Source organism: Sciurus vulgaris (assembly GCF_902686455.1).
Source record: "Sciurus vulgaris genome assembly, chromosome: 4".
Classification (NCBI taxonomy): Eukaryota; Metazoa; Chordata; class Mammalia; order Rodentia; family Sciuridae; genus Sciurus; species Sciurus vulgaris.
In genome coordinates, this window is record NC_136464.1 from 38,001,315 (window position 1) to 38,012,301 (window position 10,987).

The window sequence follows — 10,987 nt, forward strand, 5'->3', positions numbered from 1 at the left end:
GCGGCGGAGCGACTCTGCTTATTGTCTTTAAAAAAAAAAAAAAAAAAAAGCGCAAAGATTTCCCAAGATGAATTTTTCTTCCTGTTAATACACTGAAAAAGAGCCCTTGAAAGTTCTCTGATCTTGCATATTCTTTTGGAAGTGTCAGTGTGGAAATTTTCTGTATTTTAAGCTTCCACAATCCTTTTCTCCTGCAGGATTTCTTTTCTGTTTTCTTTACCGTGTTTCACTCCTTAAGCCCCCGCCACTGCTTTGTTTCTTGTAAGCCACTTTTCAGAAGTGAGTGAAGTTTGGAAGAACTGCCCCAAGATAAAGAAGATCAAAGTGATGAAAGTTATTCCAATTCTAAAGTAGCAATTGAGAGGAGTGGCTCTGTTGAATTACTTTTTCATAGTAAGTTATTTGCACAGTATTGACTAGAAGACCTATCTGTACATGAGTGTTTACGGGACACAGCAGTAGTGCCAATATACTGGGCATGCACATCTCCAGAAAACGTTTCTGAAGCGTGATTATTTACTTATTTTTCTGTGTCCAAGGAATACAAGGAAAGCACCTAATTTATTTTCGTGCTGAATGGAGAGACATAGTTGTATAAGATTATTCCTCTCTCCCCTTACCTCAAAAAACTGAAAAGAAGATGTTGGTTTTGCTCACATAACTATTCATGTTGACCTTTGGCATGCTGACAAGCATTTCTCCCCTATCGTATTAACCTGTTTTTCAGGAAATCCAGTTTTTGTTTGGGAGTGTTGACTCACTGCTGTGCTAGAAGAGAATGTCCACTTTTTACAAAAGCACTTTTATAAATATGAGCGTTGTTATAAATATGTAAGTTATGTAATATGTGCTTTAAAATGCTTAGTATAAATTAAAATTTTGGTGCATATGAATATATGAATGCACCTAAGTACTAGAACACTATGAATATGATTTTCTTGTTTTTCTTCCACATTTTACCCACTTACCAAATATATTGCCAACTTTTTATATTGTTTCTTATTTAGTAATTTCCACTTATGCATTTGTTTCTGATGTATGTGTCCCTAACAACACATTGTTTATAGTTTTACTTTTTTTTTTTTTTTTCTTTTTTTGAGACAGGGTCATACTGATTTGCCCAGCTGGTCTCCATCTTGTGGTACTTCTGCCTAAGCCTCCTGAGTAGTTGGGATTATAGGCTGAGCGACTGTGCTTGGTTAGTTTTACTTGTTTTTGAGCTTTATACAATTATCAGTCTTTGTAATTTCTTTTCACTTAAAGGTTTTTGAGACTTATGCATCCTTTTCATTGCTTTATAGAGTTGCTTTAAGTTAACATACTACAATTTTACAATTTTGGACATTTGGTTTGTTCCCAATTTTTTGTTGTTATGAACATTCTTAAGAATTTAGTATGGACACTACTCAGAATATAAGAATTGCATTTGTTGTCTTCAACCAGGGAAACACCTATATTCAATGAAAGTTTCTTGAAATACTAAAATACTGATTTCCTGTTCTATGTGTTAAAAAGTGCTAATTGGGACTCAAAAAATACATCACAGAACTCACTAGTAAGTGGTGACCTAAGTTTTGAAAAACACTGCAATAATGGATTACAGGAAACCTACATGTTCACTTTACAAGATAACACCCACTGTTTTTCAAAGAGATTGTTAATGTCTATCCCCCTGCAGTGTATAGGAGTTTCCATTTTTTATCATCAACCCTTGGAAGACTATTTTTCCATCTTGGTAAATGTAAATGGTACCTCAGAGAGGTATTAGTTGACATTTTTTAAAATAGCAAATGTGTTGTTTGCCTTTTGCTATCAATTTATAAGCATTCTTTATAAATTTTGGATACTAATCCTGTCAGTTATATGTGTTGAGAATATCTTCTCCTAGTAGGTAGTTTGTTTTTCACTTTCTCAATGAGATATCTCAATTTTAATGTAGTTGAATTTATAAATATTTTCACCTAGAGTTTGTGTCTCTGTTACGAATTCTCCTTTACCCCATGGTTGTACAGCTATTCTTTATTTTCTTCTGCAAGTTAAAACTTCTGACCTCTACACTTAAATTATTAGTACTTGTAGACTTGATTTTGGGATTTATTATAGGATAACACATTTTCCTAGTACCGTTTATTAAGTGCTCCCTCCTTTAAGAAGAGAATTACAATGCCATATCAAACTTCCTCATTTTTATGAATTAGTTTTGGATTCTCTTTCATTCCACTGATTTATTTATTATCCTTCCTCCAATACCATACTATCTTAATATACCCTTCATGGGGACTGCACAGTTTTCTCAGCCTGCTTGCAGCTATGCAAATTTTAGAACCCAAAGTTTGTTTTAAGATGGAATAGTTGAATGCTTTTTTAGTCTACATTCTATTGTTGACCCTGTTACTTTTTGTTTTTGGCAAAACAATTCCTTCTAAACTTAATTGGTTTCAGATTAATTTCCTTCCATATACCTGTAATAGCACTTAAATTCTTTTGCAGATACAATTCTCAGACTTTACTATTTCCTGCTTCCTGAATGCCATCGAGTTTTTCTCTCTTAATGATAGCTACTTTAAGGCCATTGGTCTTGGGAAGGAAGCCCAACCCTTTTATTTATTCTTTTCTTTTCCACTTGTCTCGACATCATCATCATCATCATCATCATCATTTTGCTTTACTGGGAATTGAATCTATGGATACTCTACCACTGAGCCCTTTTTATTTATTTTTTTAAAAAATTTGAAACAGTCTTGATAAGTTGCCCAGGCTGGCCTTAAACTTGCAATCCTCCTACCTTAGACTCCTTACTAGGATTAAAGGCATATGATGTGGATTTGAGTGTGTTTTAATTATATTTTCTCCAGACTTATGGTGCCAAACTTTTAGTTTAATTTTTTTACTTTTTAAATTATGCATTATAATTATATATAATACTGGGATTTGTTGTTACATATTCATATATGCACAACCCATCTCAATCTTATTGGCTCTTTGTTGCACACAGTTTTTCTCAATTTCTTTTTCTGTCCTTTAATACCCACAATTATGGATTCTTTTTATTCCTTTTCATTTTTGTTTGAAATCAGTCAATTTCATCGGAGATCATCCTATTTTCTAATACCTTGCTAAATCCAGCCAGTAACCATAATATATGGTTAACTTTTTGTTTTCCTAGTGTCTTCCCCAACACAATATACAACTGTTAAAAGTGAATTTCCACAATGAGGGTGCTGGTAAAACAGTCTCTATAAGACTGTTGTCCTTGTATCTAATGCTAGAGCTTGAAATCTGTATGGCAGGCAGTTGAGAAAGGAAGAATATTAAGAGGTAGACTAGGATAGAAACCTGAATGAGCTCAGCTCTCTCTACTTCCAACCTTGGTGATGTTGGTGTCTAGCAGGAGGTGAACTTTGCCAAGGAGATGGAGAAGCTGAAAGGATTCAGAGGAACTTGGAGTAATTACAGGCCCAGTTGTTGTTCTCATACCAGTAAGAGGAGCCAAACCATAAGTCTCAACGTACATGAGCTATAACAATACCTGCCTGTTCTGACATTGGAACACAAAAATTATTGCTACTTCTTTGTTCTTTTCTCCAAATTTTCTGCAAAATAAGTCTCCTGTAGTCCACCCTAACCTAAAATGATTTGGGAAGATGTAGTTTTACCTAGCTAAATTGACACAATATGAAGCCACATAGGTATGTTTTCCCTCAAATTGTTTATTGATTAGTTCATTTCCAATATCAATCCTGGCAGTTATTTTTCTTCCTCCTGTAGAAAAGTATAAATTGACTCTAAAATTTATATGGAAATGTAAAGGATCAAGAACAGTCAGGATAATCTTTTTATTGTAAACAAATGGGGTACAACTTGTTTCTCTGTTTGTACATGAAGTAGAGGCATACCACTTGTGTAATCATACATTTACATAGGGTAATGGTGTTTGACTCATTCTGTTATTTTTTCCTTCCCCCCACCCCTCCCACCCCTCTTTTCCCTCTATACAGTCCCTCCTTCCTCCATTCTAGAGTCAGGATAATCTTAAAGAACAAAGCTGGGAGAGAAATCTTAGACAACTAGATATCATGACTTGTTACATTACTTTAATAATGAAGGCCATGGACCCAAAGATAGACAGTAGATCAAAGAAATAGGATAGAAAGACAAGAAAAAAACTGACTATATGTGCAATTATCTGATTTGTGACAAATAAGAAACAGTAGTATAGTAGTGAAATGATGTCTTTTCAATAAATGATGATGGAACAATTTGATACCCATATAAAATGATAAACTTTTGCCTGTGCCTCACACCATACACCAAAAGCAATTGAAGCAAGATTAGACTTAAATAGAAAAGGTTAAATAATAAAGCTCCAAGAAGAAAGTACATAGGAATGTATTCATAAGTTTGGAGTAAGAGAAGATTTTTTTAAGAGTATGCTAACCATCAAGGAAAATAATTTGATGAATTTTCATGAACGATACCATTAAAAGTGTAAAAAGTCAAGCCCTAAAGTAGGATAAGATAGTTACAATATATTTGTATCTGACCACTGACATGATGACCTTCAGATACATAAAGAACTCATTCGTACAAATTAATAAAAAAATGAGAAAATATTATAGAAAATGAACAAAAGATTGGAACATTATCAACCAGTAAATGTATAAACAACTTCATCAGACTTCAGGGAAATGTAGTTTAAAACCACAATGAGTTATCACTATTTATCCATTGAATTGGCTACAATTTAAAGAACTGACAATGCCAAGTGCTTAAGAGAAATTGGAGTAATGGAACCCTTATGTACTGCAAATGGGAGTGTAGATTGGTACAAACACTTAGAAAATTAGCAGTATCTATTATAGCTGAATATATGCAAATCTCATGACCTAGCCGTTCCACTTCTAGGTTTATATCCACCCAAAGAAATGCCTACACCCATTGACTTACAGTACATGTAAGACCTTATGGGCTGAGGATGTAGCTTGATGATAGAGAACATACTTAGCATATGCGGCCCTGGGTTCAACCCTTAGCACCACAAACAAAACAAAACCAAAACTTCATAAAAACACCATTCAAAACAGCTCCAAACTGGAAACTAGACAGGCCGTCCAGAAATAATAGAATGAATAAGTTGTGAAAATAACATGGAGAATTCTAACAGAGTGGAAAGCAAAAGAAGTGAGTTGATTCAGGTAAGCTTCAAAACAGGCAAAAATCACCTATTATACTAAAAGTCAGGAAAATGGTCACCATTGGGGAAGTTTCTTGGAAGAAGCATAAATAAGCTGGGTAGCTGGTAGAGTCCTAGTTCTTATTCTAGGTGCTTGCTATTTGGGTAAGCAGAAAAATAGCAAAAAAATTTAAGAAGATAAAATCTACAATTGCATGAAAATATTTACATTAATTTCATCATTTGAAGAGAAATCAAGCAATATGCTTTCTCTATTTCTATGAGGTATGTCATTGGGATTTTAATTGGAATTGCATTGAATCTGTATAGCGCTTTTGGTAGTATGGCCATTTTGACAATATTAATTCTGCCTATCCAGGCTGGAGATACAGCTCAGTTGGTAGAACTTGTCTGCCTTGCAAGCACAAGGCCCTGGGTTCAATCCGTAAAAAAAAAGAAAAAAAATTCTGCCTATCCAAGAACATGGGAGATCTTTCCATCTTCTAAGGTTTTCTTTATATGCTTATGATTTATGCATTTTTCTTAGTTTTGTTACACTTAAATAAAATATTTTCTGAACAACCTTGAACCATTCCTCTCCAAACATGGTGCTAATTTTTTCTTCTAGTGCAATAACAAGGCATCGAGTACTAATCAAATAACAAAACATGTGATGGGAAGAAACAAATTTCACTGACATTCAGTAGAAATTGTAACATACAATAAATTCCATTTTTACCACTAAAGATGCCAAACAAATGCCTATTATAAATAGCAATAGCCAATATCTTCCTTTAAATATGAGAACACAATGTTTATGATGAACAATTGATCTGAAAATATTAACAATTACACAGATAATTTTTATATATGTCTGTCTTTCAGCCTGTCTTCTGGGTGAAACTCATTATTTTCTTAAGAAAATTTTCAACATGAAATTTATTCTTTGAAAGTCCCATTATATTTTCAACATACTGACTTTTTCCAATGTGGATATGAAAAAATAAAATCATAGATGCTTTGTATGAATAAACGTTCTAAATGGCTGCACATGTAATATCTTTAAACTTGCAAATCATCACAAGCTGGAATAGTTTTTACAGTTCTTGGTAAAGACAGCCATCTAGTGGAAACAGTTGTACTAATTTTAAAAGACTAACAAATAAAATGAATACGAACCCTCAGTTCAACTGCAAACTACTATGTTTAAGTATATAAAAAGAAGCACCTAGTATTCTGATGCTCTTTATCTTATATTCAGGTCTGGAAGTGGGGAAGGGTCTTGGCCTAGGGGGAGAAATTGGTGCTTTGTATACTCTATATAGGGTGCATACTGTGTTCAAGTATGCACTGCTTTGGGCTGTTTTGAATGCTCCTTAAGATGACAGGAAGAAGATAATTTTGTAGCATAGCAGAGTATTTTTTTTTTGATGTAAGCTGAACAACCAATACCTGGCTATAGTGTAGTAAGTTCAGTTGGCAGCTATCAGCCCAGCAAGAGTTCTAGGATAAGTTTTCCTTTATTACAAATCTGTTTTCTCATGAAATCCCAACACTTTAACCTCAGGATTATCGGCATATTTTTACCTTAAAATAAGTTCTGGCTTGTCAAGATACTATGTATATTACACAGATATGCAGCTTATGGAAGCCTTTTGAAGTCTTTAAAATGATCTTTACCAGCATTATCAGAATCTGGAACAAAATTTATTCTGTCTTTATTTTAAAAGCTTATATGATCAGTTGTCATATTTAGCATGAAAAAGTTTGACCCCTTTAAAATTTGTTCTTATCTCAAACTTAATGTACTAATATTAGCCACACCTTGATCATTGTAACGATAGACTCTGTTTCCTACAATGCTGAGTGAATGCCAGAAGGCATACGTCAATTTTGGGCTGTGCTCTGTAACTGCAGCCACCTGTGTGTTGATGTTCAGGTGCAGCTTCTTTGATTTGCATTGCAACGCGTACTTGTTCTGTTCATACCCAGCATTCTCTCAATACTAAACCCACACACTATAAATTTTCCATTTCACAAAATATTTACTAACCATAGTTTCTTCTTCTGCAGCATGGATTCTCAGTTAGAAATGTACAAATCATCAAGTACATTCTGTTTTCTGTGTAATCCATATGTATGCTATGAAGAGATTCATAAAGAGCTACTTCTAGCATGGATATGTGATAGTAACTACCTTCTACAGTTATATTCCGGATATTCAGAATTCAGTGTTATAAACTTTGCTAATAGCCCATTATTCTTTCTATGAGAAAAACATCAATTTTATTGATTATGGCTATTATTATAAACTTCCTATCAATACTATAACATACTGAATTTTATTACAAGGAATGAAATTTTAAGTGGTGCCTTTAAAATTTGGTCTCTTGTTCACCCTTGGCAATCAAGATATCTCAGTTTAAGACTGGAAAACAGGATTTTGTTGCATATTAGTTACTGGAGAGATCATGGTACTTTATTTACCTTAATGTTTCAATGATGTGAACTGTTTGAAACATTTTGATAACAGATGAGCTCTAGAGACTAAGAGCAAATGGATCATCAGTTCTCAAAAATCCTATGTTCAGGAAGCATAAATCAGCACGACATAACAATCATAAATATCTATGCCCCGAATATTGGCTCATCCATGTACGTCAAACAAATCCTTCTCAATTCCAGAAATCAAATAGACCACAACACAATAATACTAGGTGATTTTAACACACCTCTCTCACCGCTGGATAGATCGTCCAAACAAAAATTGAATAAAGAAACCATAGATCTCAACAACACAATCAACAATTTAGACTTAACCGACTTATATAGAATATACCATCCAACAAAGAACGAATACACTTTCTTCTCAGCAGCACATGGATCCTTCTCTAAAATAGACCTTGTTTTATGCCACAAAGCTACTGTTAGCAAATACAAGAAGATAGAGATACTACCTTGTACTCTATCAGATCATAATGGACTGAAATTAGAAATAAATGACAGAATAAAAAACAGAAACTTCTCCAATACTTGGAGATTAAATAATACACTATTATACGATGAATGGATAACAGAAGACATCAGGAGGGAAATTAAAAAATTCTTAGAAGTAAATGAGAACAAAGACACATCATATCAAAATCTCTGGGACACTATGAAAGCAGTACTGAGAGGAAGATTTATTTCATGGGGCGCATTCAACAAAAGAAGTAGAAATCAACAAATAAACGACTTAACACTACAGCTCAAAGCCGTAGAAAAAGAAGAGCAGACCAACACCAAAAGTAGTAGAAGACAGGAAATAGTTAAAATCAGAGCTGAAATCAACGAAATTGAAACAATCGGAAAAATTAACAAAATAAATAGTTGGTTCTTTGAAAAAATAAACAAAATTGATAAACCCTTAGCCACGCTAACAAAGAGAAAAAGGGAAAAAACTCAAATTACTAAAATTCGGAATGAACAAGGAAATATCACAACAGACAGGAGTGAAATACAAAACATAATTAGAAGCTATTTTGAAAATCTATACTCCAACAAAACAGAAAACCTCGAAGACATCAACAAGTTTCTAGAGACATATGAATTACCTAAACTGAACGAGGAAGACATACACAACTTAAATAAATCAATTTCAAGCAATGAAATAGAAGAGGTCATCAAAAGCCTACCAACAAAGAAAAGTCCGGGGCCAGATGGGTTCTCAGCCGAGTTCTACAAAACCTTTAAAGAAGAGCTCATTCCAATACTTCTCAAAGTATTCCATAAGATAGAAGAGGAGGGAACCCTCCCAAACTCATTCTATGAGGCCAATATCACCCTGATACCTAAACCAGACAGAGATACATCGAGGAAAGAAAATTTCAGACCAATATCCTTAATGAACATCGATGCAAAAATTCTCAACAAAATTTTAGCAAATTGCATACAAAAATATATTAAAAAGATAGTGCACCATGATCAAGTGGGTTTTATCCCAGGGATGCAAGGTTGGTTCAACATCCGGAAATCAATAAATGTCATTCACCATATCAACAGACTAAAAGTTAAGAATCACACGATTATTTCAATAGATGCAGAAAAAGCATTCGATAAAATACAGCATCCCTTCATGCTCAAAACACTAGAAAAAATTGGGGTAGTGGGATCATTCCTTAACATTGTGAAGGCCATCTATGCTAAGCCCATGGCCAATATCATTCTAAATGGTGAAAAACTGAAAGCATTCCCCCTAAAAACTGGAACAAGGCAGGGATGCCCTCTTTCACCACTTCTATTCAACATTGTTCTTGAGACTCTAGCCAGAGCAATTAGACACACCAAAGAAATTAAAGGGATACGAATTGGAAAAGAGGAACTCAAACTATCCCTGTTCGCTGATGACATGATTATATATTTAGAGGAACCTGGAAATTCCACCAGAAAACTCTTAGAACTCATAAGTGAATTCAGTGAAGTAGCAGGTTACAAGATCAAAGCTCATAAATCCAGTGCATTTTTATACATAAGTGATGAATCTTCAGAAAGAGAAGTTAGGAAAACTACCCCATTCACAATAGCATCAAAAAAAAAAATAAAATACTTGGGAATCAATCTCACAAAAGAGGTGAAAGACCTCTACAATGAGAACTACAGAACACTAAAGAAAGAAATTAAAGAAAACCTTAGAAGATGGAAAGATCTCCCATGTTCATGGATAGGAAGAATTAATATTGTCAAAATGGCCATACTACCTAAAGTGCTATATAGATTCAATGCAATTCCAATTAAAATCCCAATGATGTACCTTACAGAAATAGAGCAAGCAATTATGAAATTCATCTGGAAGAATAAGAAACCCAGAATAGCTAAAGCAATCCTCAGTAGAAAGAGCGAAGCAGGGGGTATTGCAATACCAGATCTTCAACTCTATTACAAAGCAATAGTAACAAAAACGGCATGGTATTGGTACCAAAATAGACAGGTAGATCAATGGTACAGAATAGAGGACACGGACACAAACCCAAATAAATACAATTTTCTCATACTAGACAAAGGTGCCAAAAATATGCAATGGAGAAAAGATAGCCTCTTCAACAAATGGTGCTGGGAAAACTGGAAAACCATATGCAACAGAATGAAACTAAACCCCTATCTCTCACCCTGCACAAAACTCAACTCACAATGGATCAAGGACCTCGGAATCAGACCAGAGACCCTGCATCTTATAGAAGAAAAAGTAGGTCCAAACCTTCAACTTGTTGGCTTAGGAGCAGACTTCCTTAACAGGACTCCCATAGCCCAAGAAATAAAAGCAAGAATCAACAACTGGGATAGATTCAAACTAAAAAGCTTTCTCTCAGCAAAGGAAACTATCAGTAATGTGAAGAGAGAGCCTACAGAGTGGGAGAATATCTTTGCCAATCATACTTCAGATAGAGCGCTAATATCCCGAATCTATAAAGAACTCAAAAAGCTCTACACCAAGAATACAAATAATCCAATCAACAAATGGGGTAAGGAAATGAACAGACACTTCACAGAAGATGTACAAGCAATCAACAGATATATGAAAAAATGTTCAACATCTCTAGTAATAAGAGAAATGCAAATCAAACCTACCCTAAGATTTCATCTTACCCCAATTAGAATGGCGATTATCAAGAACATAAGCAACAATAGGTGTTGGCGAGGATGTGGGGAAAAAGGTACACTCATACATTGCTGGTGGGGTTGCAAACTAGTGCAGCCACTCTGGAAAGCAGTATGGAGATTCCTCAGAAAGCTTGGAATGGAACCACCATTTGACCCAGCTATCCCACTCCTTGGCCT